This window comes from Colobus angolensis, unplaced genomic scaffold (assembly GCF_000951035.1).
Source record: "Colobus angolensis palliatus isolate OR3802 unplaced genomic scaffold, Cang.pa_1.0 Scaffold92, whole genome shotgun sequence".
Taxonomy (NCBI): Eukaryota; Metazoa; Chordata; class Mammalia; order Primates; family Cercopithecidae; genus Colobus; species Colobus angolensis.
In genome coordinates this window covers 7,819,982-7,833,899 of record NW_012123154.1, presented here as the reverse complement: position 1 = coordinate 7,833,899, position 13,918 = coordinate 7,819,982, and positions in this window count along the sequence as shown.

Here is a 13,918-nt window from a genome sequence, read left to right as displayed (position 1 = left end):
TTCAAAATGCAGAAATCACCGGTCTTCTGTGTCCTTCGCGCTGGGAGTTGGAGACTGCAGCTGTTCCTATTCGGCCATCTTGCTCCGCCCCTAAAATAAATCTTAAAGGATAAATAGAAACTAGACAATGAAATGGAAATGGGTTACGTTGCAGATAAGAGCAAATGACATCCCAAGAACTACCAGTTACTCTGTGAGAGCTACGGTTACTTGAATTGTGATGGTTGAGTCTGGAGAAATTGGCAGTGCTCTTCAGTTTCATGCTAAGTTGCCTATTTGTTGGAAGAAGGAAGGAAGGAAAGAAGGAATGACAGCTGGAAGTCACTGAAGAATAGGAAATAATCTAAGATTTACTTTCTGCTTGGGCCTGGTGATCTAAAAAAGTAAATTAAATCTTTCAATAGTTAACCTCTGAACCTCCGTTTCCTCATTTATGAAAAAAATACATATTTACTTTACAGGGATGTTATGAGGGTTAAATGAGATACTGATATCAGGCACTGAGCACAGTTCCTGACACTTCATTCATGCTCAGTAACAATGGTCATCATTATCATGATAAGTATGGAGGAAAGAGGACATAATAAAAGTGCCAATGAGAGCCAGTGTGATGGTTAAACCTGTAGTCCCAGCTACTCAGAGGCTGAGGCGGGAGGATTGCTTGAGCCAGGAGTTCGAGACTACTGTGAGCCATGATCGTGCCACTGCACTCCAGCCTGGTGATAGAGCAACACTAAATCTCTTTAAAAAACTTAACAAATATTAAAAGTGCTAGTGAGAGATGACGGTGGTCTGAAATGGAGTGGGGAGTGAGCCAGGAATCTGAGAGACATCCGGAGAGGTAGGATTTGCAGGGCTGGTGAGTGGCAGATGTGCAGGTGGTGAGGGAGAGGAGAGCCGAGAATGACTTCCGATTCCTGGTTGAATGTGTGGCTGTCCCCCCTCACTGAGATGGATGCAGAGTGAGCAGAGAATGTTCACAAAGAGAAAGACCATACAACACCCAAACCCAACTCCATTCTTGATCTGGAGAGCTTTTCAAAAAAGGACCCTGTAGAGACTGGGGAGTGCAGAGACATCTCCATGGGAGTGGTTGGGGGGAGAAGTTAGTAGCAACCCAGATGACCTCTCCTCAATGCTGAGAAGAGGAGGTGCAGGTAATCTTCCCAGCCTGCCCGCCTGCCAGATACTGGTGCCTGGGCCAGCTTCTCTCCAGCTCCCAGATAACTTGTAAGAATCAAGCTGCTCCCATGGGCCCAGGTTCCTCATTAGGACACATGACCTGTGATGCTGGTGACCTTTGATATTCCCTGCACACCAGAACCACAGTCATTCTATGTAAAGCAACTGCTGGGAAAAAAAAAAAAAAAAAGAGTTATGAATTCTACTTCTTAATGTGCTAGCCAGAGCAATAAAATTTATTCTCAATACTAATTCTGCAATTGAAATTTATTATCTTTGTGCTTTACAGTATCCATGGCAGTAAAATCTGTTCTCAAGAGTATGATTACAATTTCCAACTACCTAAGAAGGAATTTTTTTTTTGTTTATGTTTTAAAGCCACAGCAATAAAATTTAACACCAACAATACTACTACAACTTTGTATACCTTAAAACTTGCCATAAATGATAATTGTGAAAAGAATGTAGGGAAACATGCAAATGTTTTTTCCAGGAGAAAGTCGCTTTTTTGATTTGTCTTATAGCGAGGTTCAGATTCTTTTTTGCAGCAGGGTCTTGCTCTGTCATCCAGGCTGGAGTGCGGTGGCATGATCAAAGTTCACCGCAGCCTTGATCTCCCAGCCTGAAATGATCCTCCTGCTTCAGCCTCCCAAGTAGGTGAGACTACAGGTGTGGGCACCATGCCAGCTAATTAAAAAACATTTGTTTTTAAGTAGAGATGGGGATCTCCCTATGTTGCCCAGGCTGGCCTTGCCTGAGCTGAAATGATCCTCCTGCCTTGGCCTCCCAATGTGTTGGGATTACAGGCATGAGTCACTGCCCTAGCCCCAGATTCTCTTCTTTGTTTTGTTTTGTTTTGAGATGGAGTTTCACTCTTGTTGCCCAGGTGGAGTGCAATGGTGTGATCTCTAATCACCGCAATCTCCACCTCCCAGGTTCAAGTGATTCTCCTACCTCGGCCTCCCAAGTAGCTGGGATTGCAGGCATGTGTCACCACACCCAGCTAATTTTTTATATTTAGTAGAGACAGAGTTTCACCATGTTGGTCAGGCTGGTCTTGAATTCCTGACCTCAGGCGATCCACCCACTTCAGCCTCTCAAAGTGCAGATTCTTTTTTTTTTTTTTTTGAGATGGAGTGTTGCTCTGTTGCCCAGGCTGGAGTGCAGTGGCTGGATCTCAGCTCACTGCAAGCTCCAACTCCCAGGTTTAGGTCATTCTCCTGTCTCAGCCTCCCGAGTAGCTGGGACTACAGGCGCCCGCCACCTCACCCGGCTGGTTTTTTTTGTATTTTTTTAGTAGAGACGGGGTTTCACCGTGTTAGCCAGGATGGTCTCGATCTCCTGACCTCGTGATCCGCCCGTCTTGGCCTCCCAAAGTGCTGGGATTACAGGCTTAAGCCACCGCGCCCGGCCTGCAGATTCTTAACAGAGCATTGGAAACACACTCCTTTCCACTTAGTCCATAAATTTTGTTGAGTCCACCTCCTAAACATTTCTTGAATTGGCCCATTTCTTTGTCTACCTGATCCTTGAAGCTACATGCTATTGCTCTAGTCCAGGGGGCTACTATCTTGTGCCGGGGCAAGTAATATGGACATTTCAGTGTCCACTCTCCCACTGTATAATCAAATCTCCACAAAGCGGCTAAGAAAAAATTTTCAAAACACAAATATTGCCAGTTTTCAGGAAAACCTGGGCAATAGAAAACAAGTTATATGATGCTGCAAGAAAGCAATCAGCTAAGTGCGGAATGTGGACAGTATTAAGGACAGATGACTTGATTTCTCTACTAAATCCATGGCATAAAAGAGGTAGAGGAGGCCGGGTGCAGTGGTTCACGCCTGCAATACCAGCACTTTGGGAGGCCGAGGTGGGTGGGTCATGAGGTCAGGAGATCGAGACCATCCTGGCTAACACGGTGAAATCCCATCTCTACTAAAAATACAAAAAATTAGTCAGGAGTGGTGGCATGCACCTGTAGTCCCAGTTACTCTGGAGGCTGAGGCGAGAGAATCGCTTGAACCCAGGAGGTGGAGGTTGCAGTGAGTGGAGATCGCACCACTGCAGTCCAGCCTGGGCTCAAAATAAATAAATAAATAAATAAATAAATAAATAAATAAAAATAAAAAAGCAGGAGGAGGAAACAATGATGGAATGAGAGAGAACTAAGAACTATGAACGCAATGCTCAGGTATCACTGGTGGATTTGTGTGGCTCCTGCTGATTCCAACAAGCTAACTGTGTGAAGACAGTTCTGCCAAAATCAGGGAGATCTGATTACAGTTTGGACAACAGATGCTGCTAAAGAACTACTGTTAATTTTGTTGGCACACGTTTATGTTATTGAAACAGAGCCTTCATCCATTAGAGGTGCTCGCTTGGGTATTTACAGATAAAATGACATGATGTCTTGCATTTGTACTAAAATACCTCAGCCCTCTTCTTCCCCAGGGTGGACGGGTGGTGGAGATGGGCAAGGATCAAGACCATCAAAATGCGGAAATTTGTTGCAAAATTAAAAGTAAAAAATTTGAGAATATAGGATAGATGAACCATTTGTTCTTTTTAGTAGTAACTGATGTTTTCAACAAAGATGCTTATTCATCACCTATATCAACTAACAGATTTTTTTTTTTTTTTTGAGACAGTTTCATTCTGTCACCCACACTGGTGGAGTGCAGTGGCATAATCTTGGCTCACCGCAAGCTCCGCCTCCCACGTTCAAGCGATTCTCCTGTCTCAGCCTCCTGAGTAGCTGGGATTACAGGCACCCACCACCATGCTCGGCTAATTTATTTTTGCGTTTTAGTAGAGATGACTTTTCACCATGTTGGCCAGGCTGGTCTTGAACTCCTGACCTCAAGTGATCCACTCTCCTTGGCCTCCAAAGTGCTGAGATTACAGGCGTGAGCCATCATGCCCAACCAATTAACAGATTTTTTACTGAGTACCTATCTTATGCAAAATTGAGTAAGATGTAGCTTGTGTTTCCCAGAAGCTTACCATCTGGTAGGAAAGGAAAGACCTACACTGGTGAAAAGCTAAGTAATAATAATAACAATAATAATAATACTACAAGACATAAGTCAACAACATACAAAGTAGTCAAGAGCTAGCACAAAAAATATTGAAGGGACAGAACACTGTGCATGGTATGCTACTTTTTGAATATGTAAAGAGGAAAAAAGAATCTCTAGTCTTGTTTGCTCTAGTCATGTGTATAGGCATAAAGAAAGTCAGAAAGGGCACATATGAAACTGAAAAATTGTTATCTATTTAGGAGAGAGGAGAACCAAGCCAGAAAGTTCTTCGTACTGAATAGCTTTTATACTTTTTGGTTTTGGAAAACATGTGAATGTGTTGCATATTAACAAATTTAAAGTGAAAAATACTCTCATCTCCTTCTTCACAGCAGATCCTTATCAGATCCAGATCCTATTACCCTTGGTATATAATCGGATGTCCTTTTCCTGGCTTTTCAGGACAGCCACAATCTGCTTCTGTGTCCTCTGGTCTCGTGCATGTCAGCCCTTGAGCTCTGAGCTCCCCCATGCTGGACTCTGCAGACTCTCAGCACTGCCATGCTCCCTCTAATGTGGAATTCAACAAAAAAACAGGACCTCTGCTTGGCTTGTTCTCCTTCACCCTTTGGCCTGATCAAGCCCCAATCTTTCTTTTTTCTTTTGATATAGAGTCTTGTTCTGTTGCCCATGCTGGAGTGCAGTGGCACGATCTGGGCTCACTGTAACCTCCATCTCCAGGGTTCAAGAGATTCTTTTGCCTCGGCCACCTGAGGAGTTGGGATTACAGGAGCACGTCATCATGCCCAGCTAATTTTTGTATTTTTAGTAAAGACTTGGTTTCACCATGTTGGCTGGTCTGGTCTTGAATTCCTGACCTCAAGTGATCCACCCGCCTTGGCCTCCCAAGGTGGTGGTATTACAGGTGTGAGCCACCACACCCGGCCTCCTGCTCCTTCTTTAGGTTCCTATTGAGATGCCACTTTCTCAGAGCAGCCTTCCCATGCCATCCCCTGAGCCCAGTCAGCTCCCTGCTTAAGTCCCTTTACTGTATGCTCCCAAAGAACGGCGCATGTCTCTTTTGGTAAGGTAACGTGTCCAATTTGTAAGTAATTGTCTGACTTCATCTTTTTTACTCATCTATAAACTCCATGAGAGCACAGCTGTGTCTCGTTTTTTTTCCCTGTATTCCATCACCTATTTCCAAGCTTCACATTGAGTGGAGTTTAATATAGAATGCTTAGGAGAGGGAGCCACAGTTATAGGAAATAAAGAGAAGATCATTTTGCCTGTGCATGATATATAGACTTCAGGAGGAGATGGAGTTTTCCTGAGAAGCAAAGAAAGAATAAGACTGCTGGAATGATCAGAAAGAGGTGGATGAGGCATAAGCAAGAGGAGCCATCTGAAGCAGAGGTCTCCCTCAAATCAATGTAATGGAGACAAACATTTGTACTGGAGAGAAAAAACTTTCAGAAGTCTATTCAAAAGGAAAGGGAAGCAACTAGGTTAGGGGTTCTTAGAGAGTGTCCCTGTTTGGGAGGTCAGTGAAGCTCTAGCAACTGCACAAAGACTCCATAGAGGTATCTACAAGCATATTTTTTTCCTGAGTAAACTCAATTGTGTTTTGAGAATTCTGAAAGTCTGGAGATTTAAGAACCAAAGATCTTGTCAGGTTTAGGCAAGCTAAGAAGAGCAAGACATGACCCGTGAGCCGGGGAGAAGTGGGAGGTGAATTTGAGAAGCGTTTCAGAGGAAAGAGCAGCACTGAAGAAAGGGGAGGTGGTCCGGAGGGCATTAGGGAAGGTCATGGAAGGACAGTGAAACTCGGTGGAGGAGCCCTGTCAGGGCCTGGATTGCCAGCAAGTCATTCGTTTCCTTGAACCTTGCTTTTTTTTTTTTTTTTTTTGAGACGGAGTCTCGCTCTGTCGCCCAGGCTGGAGTGCAGTGGCTGGATCTCAGCTCACTGCAAGCTCCGCCTCCCGGGTTTACGCCATTCTCCTGCCTCAGCCTCCCAAGTAGCTGGGATTACAGGCGCCCGCCACCTCGCCAGGCTAGTTTTTCTTTTTTTGTATTTTTTAGTAGAGACGGGGTTTCACGGTGTTAGCCAGGATGGTCTCGATCTCCTGACCTCGTGATCCACCCGTCTCGGCCTCCCAAAGTGCTGGGATTACAGGCTTGAGCCACCGCGCCCGGCCCAAACCTTGCTTTTACTGTGAGGAAGAAGAAAGGGGACTGGAGCACTAAAAAAGACCTCCTTATCAGCCTCCTGAGGTGGCCATGAGGGGATGAGAAAGAGCCCTAACACCTGGAAAACAGTGGGGTTTGTTCTTGCTTTAATTTGTTCTGTCTGTCATTTCCACCACGTGTGATGTACAGATGATGACGGTCACTACCGATTGGTGGGGAAGGGCTGCCCTGAGCCCAGCTTGCTCTCTAGATCTCAATACATTTCCAGAACCGTGAAGAGAGACTTCCAGCCTCTCCCCACCCTACACAATCTAGTCTCAGTTAATGTCTATACTGCTGGTGTGGAATGGCACTATGCTTCATTTCTGTCACATTTCCATTGTGGAATTTGGCTCTAGCACCTGGCACTCTAGAAGTGGTTTCAGACAGTGTGAAGGAAACCTGTGGGTCCCCCCACCCGTGCTCTCATCTGTGCTCCTCTTGCTGGCTGGTATCCCTGAGTCAATCGCTTCACCTCTTTGCCTCAGGCTTCTCATCTATTAGATGGGCATAACAGTCATCCTGAGCCCAGTGGGCTGTGGTGAGGATAATCTGGTTTAATATGCAGGAAGCCCTTAGGGGAGACCTAACCACATAGGCTGCTCGATAGGTGGCCCCTCTGACTGCCTCCCAGTCTGGTGGAAGGGAAGCTCCTCCTGAATAGCCGGGATGGGTCAGCCCTAACGTGGCCCATTGCTCAGCAGCTAGCACCGCCTCTTACCGACATCCTCCATCAACCATTTCTCTAGAGCTACCATCGGGTGGCGGGTTTAAGGTGATGCCTGCCTGTCTCTGGGGCAGGCAAGTTTTTGTCCAGTGCTTCTCCTGTCTTTAGGGAGCTGGGAGATGCCATTTTCTTTTCAAGGCCATGGGGCGAAAGTCAGAAGATGTGCTTTTATTCTTTCTCTGCCACCCTGTGATTCTGGGATCTGAACTAGTTCCTTTCTGTCCTGGAGCCTTTCTGTTCTTGCTCCTAAACTGAATGTATAGGCTCTCGGGAAGTTGCATTAGTCTGTGAGGGCTACCACTACGAAGTGCCATAGACCGGGTGGCCTAAACAGCAGAAATGTGTTTCTTCACAGTTTTGAAGGCTGGAAGTCCAAGGTCAAGGTCAATGTCAGCAGCATTGGTGTCTCCTGAGGCCTCTCTCCTTGGCTTGCAGATGGCCATCTTCTCCCTGCGTCTTCACATGGTCGTTCCTCTGTGTATGTCTGTGTCCTAATTTTTTCTTATAAGGACACCGGTTGTGTTGGACGAGGGCCCACCCTAATGACCTTGTTTTAACACAGTTATCTCTTTAAAAGCCCTATCTCCAAATACAGTCACACTCTGAGGGGGTTAGGACTTCAATATATAAATTTGAGGGGGACATAACATAACAGAGGGTTGAACGAGAAACTGTATGTTAAAACTTGGCATAAAGCAAGCATTTGGTAAACAGCAGTTAAAAATACTGATGCATGTCCCTGCACTGTATTTTGCTAAGCAAACCTGTGGTCTGTGAAGGAGGATGAAGCTGCTACTCTGACTTGGCTGAATTAGCAGTCAGGCCCTATTTTCTTCTGTTTCACAGTGCAGATCTCTTACAACAATGCCTCTCTACCTGATGGGCTACCACTGGCAAGGAGTAAATGAATGACGAGCTGATAACATTAAACACATTTCTTTTTTGGTTGCAATGCTATTGAATGGAAAAATCTACTTGGTAAATCTCCTTAGCCTACATATTATTAGGGTTATTACAACATCATCTCTTTTGTCTGGATTTTGCTTTTACTGGTCACATGTCCTGTGTCACTGGAGCACAAGCTCACAGTTGGCATCTTATGAATAAAGGAAAGTCCGCCTCAGCCATTTGGGTTGCATGCGATATCTTTACAAAATGGCTTTTCAGTATCTCTTCAATTAAAACAAAAGCAAGCAAACAGCAGCTATCACAACAACAACAGAATGAAGGCAGTGGGAGAAAGAGCTACTTGGTTCCAGATATAAGAAAAGTGGAAATTTCCCTTTTAGCTGGATCATTCTCTTGGACCCTCCACCACCAGGCCCACCTCGGACAGTTTCAGAACGGTAGCTGCTACTGTTATTGGGCCTCTATTCTCTTTCTTCTTGTTCCCAGGTTCCCAGGTGGCGAATGCCACCACCAGTTATGTATTCCTTTGCGTGGTGCTCTGGTGGCTTTCTGTCACTCAAAATGTCCCTCTAGCTGAGGTTAATGACTGTGAGCAAGGACTTGCTCATTGGCACCTACCCTTCTTCAGGAGAGAAGCACACAGAGGCTTTCAAGCCCCACACGATTGCCTGCAACCTCTGACTCTCCAAGGCCTCTACATCCTGACCTTCTCTGCTCTTTTAGTTAATGACAATTATAATGTTCAAGAGGCACACCACTGAGGCAAGAGGCCTCAGCTAATTGGGCTACATGATTAAATGGAGGTAGATTCCTGCCCCCTCCCCCATCCCCACCCTGGTACACAGCAATGTATATTTCAAGAGTATAAATAATGTAATAATAATAAAAAAAAGATCTGAAATGTAATAGAGGTTTAAAAGAAAAAATTTTAAATTTGGATTTTGGGAAAAAAATCCCTGGTTGCAATTTTGGATTTTCTTGATGGATGGATTTGCTTCAGGTGGGGGATGTCAAAGGCTCAGGTGTGTGTGGCGGGGGATAGTGGACTGCAGCTGCAGTGCGGAGAGGCCAGATGGCTTGTAAGGAAGGAGCGAAAACTCAGGGAATTCTAATGATGAGAAGCCCTCAAAGAGCTTTCAGAGAGCGGGCAGACATGCTGGGAATCCTGGGAGCTGTCGCAATTAGCATCTAGAAATGATTGTAGGACATCCTTGCCTAAAATACAGGTCTACAGCACAACACAGCCTCAGCATCTGGAGTGTGTGCTGAGAACAAACATGCAAACCAGCCAACCATATACATATTTAGCATCAATATGCATGCATATATATTTATAGATAATATACAAATCATATATACATATGTAAAGGTTGCACACATTGTTAAATCTATGCTGATTAGAATGGAGTCAAATAGGGGGAGGGTGGCTGACCACAAGGGTTCACAGTCTCCATCTGTCATGAACTCTCCTATGTCGCTATCAGGAATGAGTCCCTGGCTGCCTTTCTGGGAAAGGAATGGCTTCCTGTGGTGATGAACAATGCCAGCCAAGTGCAGGTCGAGGCACGCTCTCCACCCTCCCTAGAAGCTGTGCCACCAACGAAAGGTGAGGCTGCCACCATCACTCAGGCTGTAGTGCAGCTCTCTCTCGAGCTGAGAAGAGCCTAAGACTTTCTCCTTTTAAACAGCACAGGATCACCTTGAATAGCCAACGTTCTAATATTCAAGTGGAGTTCACTGGAAAAGAGCTCATAGCCCTCTTGGGACTCTTTCTAGTCCTTAAGGTGCCTCTGTGTGTGTGTGTGTGTGTGTGTGTGTGTGTGTGTGTAGGACAGTGGGAAGGTTGGGAACAGGTTGGAAGGAAGGCATCCTCTTCCTCTTTTTAAGAAAAACAGATGCACTGAGTTTGTGATTTGCCCGTTGTCTCTTAGAAGAAAGGACCCCATGCAGTAGACTCATAGTTGAGTGCTCCCTCAAGGAGGATGTAAGACAAAAGGAGAAAAGTGCCTGGTCCCACTCTTTTACCAACAGTGCTGGGGCTGGTAGTTGGCAGCGATCTGAGAGCAGGACACGCAGAGGGAGAGGAGGGTGCTGAGTCAATGCTGGAGGGCTGGCTGGCAAGTCCTTACCCACACCCTACCTACTTCCTGCCTATCCCACTATCATCTGCCACTTCAGCCCCCTCAGCCTTATTCAATGAACTTATTTGACCTTGATTCCACTGCCGCAATGTCACACCGGAATACCCGACTTAAGTTTCATATGAAGTGTTTGCCCTGGTGGTGAGGGGTAAGGGTGGGGGCATCCTGTCTTCTCTGTGGCCATGAGATCCTGCCTGCCTGTTTGGCTACCGTCACACTTGGTGACACAGGAGTTGGATTAGGGGACAAAAAGAATTCCTGCTGAGCTTGGGGGTACTGTAGGAATTCCATTTATTTCCCCTATCCCCTGCCTCTGGCTAATTTGTGCCTTTTAGAGCAATGCTGCATTTTCTGCTATTTGGGTTTGTTCTGGGTCTTTGGAGGGGAATAAATATGACCCTGATAGTCTCAGTTTAAAAAGGAAGAATCCACAGCAAAGCAGTGTATTTATATTTGTATTTTTTGCCGCTTTTCCCTGCACCTGTAGTAGAGGTTTGCTGAGCATCTCACCCAGTGTCAGTTGAGTTGCAGGTAAAGTGGCTTGGGTTGCTGGACTCTGCCTGCTGGGATTTTCTTTCTTCTTTTTCTTTTTTCAGCATTTTTTTGCCCCCAGGTTGTGCTACAAAACACATTGAGGATGAGGAAAAAAAAAAAAGCACAGAGATGAGCCTTCCAGGTTTTAGAGCCCAGGGTGGTTTGAGAACCCAGGAGACAGTCCTGCCACTGAGGGCCAGTGTCTTGGGGTGTGATGGGCATGTGTGGAATCGAGGTGACAGGGGGTGGAGTCCAGGGTGGGAGAGGACTAGTGACAGCATTTGAGATCCAAATCTCACTATAAAGCCAGCTCAGAGCCAAACCAGGGTGTTTAGCTCTAAGACGGAGCAAGACTTCTAGCTGGTTAATTCCCCTCAGCTTAGTGTGCAGTGCTACTGGCTGGCAGTTACTGTGCAAAGGAACATGGGCAGAGAGCCAAGCGGAAAGGAAGCAACCTGGGTGAAGCTGAGCTGAGCAGAGGCCTAGAGAGAGGTGTGACAGGCCAGAAATCAGAATGAGAACATGGAATAGTATCGATGAGGAAGTGAAACAGCTGGGTATGGTAGAAAGGCATTGCGATCTGGGGGCAGAAGACCTGGCTCTGACCTCTGCACTTTATAAACTGGGAAGCCTTATGAAAGAGATTTACCATCTGTAAAATGGAGCCAGTGATCATCTCCACCCTCCCTACCTCACAAGGATGTTGTGAGAATTAAATGAAAACATTAAAGCCCCACAACCCCAAACCCATGCCAACATACTACCTGACCAACTGTGATCACCTAACAAATTTGGTTGAATAAATAAGTAGTATAAAACAGAAAATAGATAAAAGATGATTAATAAAGCAAGAGGGAGCTAGGTGGAGAAGGTAAGAAAGAACCAAATGGCGATGGTGTTGGCAAAGGCATCAGACTCACTCAAAAATGGCTGAAGAGAGTTGTCCAATGGCTGTATAGCAGTACTCTTGCTGTGAACACCTGGAGTACCAGCTACTGTGCTGATGGGTGGGAGGGAGGTACAGGGAGAAGGGTTCACAGGGGAGAAATGACTGGGTGAAAGTGGGTAAGAGAAAATCTAACAACTTTCTGTTGTCTGTTTTAGGGAGGCTGAAGGGATAGGCAGGAAGTTGCATAATAATCAGACAGATGGAGTTGGCTTGGATGGGTTTGGAAGTGAAGAAGAGCTGCATCTGAAGCCTGAGGCAGGTCACCTTATTTGAAATTCAAGACAGAGGAGTTCTTTATTCAAAATGGCGATCTAAGGAAGAGACTTACAATTTTCTCAGGAGAGACAGTATTCACTGATTTGCTCTGAATCCAATGATTTGGTTCAAACTGGAAGTTAAAGCAAACATAAAAGAGACCAGAGAAAAAGAGTCCCATCTCTAACTGAAGAGAGGGCAAGTCAAGCTTCTGTAATTCAGTGTCGTGAGACGAAAAGGAAAGGATTTCTGGAAGGAGGTGACAACACTGTTTTGCCTTTCAGGAAGGGAGCCAGTGAACATGGAATGATTGTAGTTGATTTAAGGGGTAAAAGTTGAGAGGCAAAGGACAGCTAAGGTTGAAAGGGCTTCTCTGAGTCGTTCTTTTGTTCATGGGCAAGACATTGCTGCTGACGGGTTCAAGGGGAGTGGGAGGGCATGGGAGACGTGGGAGGGATGATAGATTGCCGATGAACCTATGAAGAATGAGGCAAAGCAGCATGAAACCATTTGTTTGGGCTTTATAGATTTTCTAATAAAAACGTCAAGGATTTTTCACACCATTTTGAAAATGTCATCAAATGCAAAACAGTTCTCTTCAGGCTCGTGACAAAGGCTGAATTTCCAATGGTAAATTCCAGCTCAAGATGTAATAACAAACCTTGTGGAGTTTTCCTCCAAGTCAAGCCAGGGGTCAGGTTTGGTCTGGGGTTCTTCATTGGGGTGACCTTTGACCCTTCACAGTGACTGAACCCGCCCAGTAGAACCCAGAACTTTCCTAGTTGTGAGGTATTTGGCAAGTGACTGAGGGTTGATGTTAGCCCAGTGGCAGCATCAGGGAGTCCACTTTTGAGCCATACTTGGGGAGTGGAGTTCAAATCTCTGAGCCTCTGACTCAATCAGGTTCTTCCTGGTGCAGCCATTGAAAACACCTTACAATGGACTTTCTTGTCTGTAGTCTTGCCAACTTGCAGTCTACCTCACACACTCCCTTACAGTTATTATCATTATTATTTTGGAGCATCTCTCATCAAGTGACATCCCAGCTCAGAAACCTTCAATGACTCCCCTGTGGTGCCTTTTGCTATTTCCATTTCATTATATTTTTTGGTCTTATTTTTGACTTAGGGTCTTGCTATATTGCTCAGGCTGGTCTCACTTGAACTCCTGGGCTCAAGTGATCCTCCTGCCTCAGCCTTCTGAGTAGCTGGGAATATTGGTGCACAATACCGTGCGTGGCTCCCATAACATTTTTATTTAACCCAAGAGATCCAGAATGCTATCATTTCAAAACATAATCCACATCAGAATGATGAGTAAGATATTTTCTATCCTTTCTTCATACTGAGTTTCAGCATGCAGTGTGTGTTTCACCAGTTACAGCACATATCAATGTGGAGAATAAATTGGATCAGACATACTTAATCTATATTTTGCTTTCGTAAGATTTACAGGTGTAAGAGAAGATTCGCAAACCAAGTTGTCCAAACACACCTTACAGTTTTCTAATAACTGAATCAAATATTAGTCTTTAGAGCTGAATTAAATTTGAATCAAATGACAAATCCTTGTCTTACTGCAGAGTAGTTTCCCATTGTATGAATGGACCACTCCCCTTTGCCTTTTAAATCAAGTGCAAACTGCTTTGACTGACTTTCTGCATCCTAATTCCTTTGCAGCCTTATCTTCTGTCATTCCTTGGTATGTATCCCAAGCTCCGACTAAACTCAACCTATTTTTCCCCCATCCCCAATGCTTTGCCCTTCTGGCTCTGCTCTACTGGGGCCTTCTTCCTTTCCTTTATACCATCATTGCCTGTTGAAATCCCATCATTCCTTCAAGATGTGTCTCAGAAGCCACTTTCATGAAGTCTTTTCTGACTCTCTCAATCTGTCGACGGTGATGTTTCCTTTCTTTTGAAACTTCTTTAAACTATGTCGTGCCTTCAATCAACCCACTTTTTTTTTTTTTT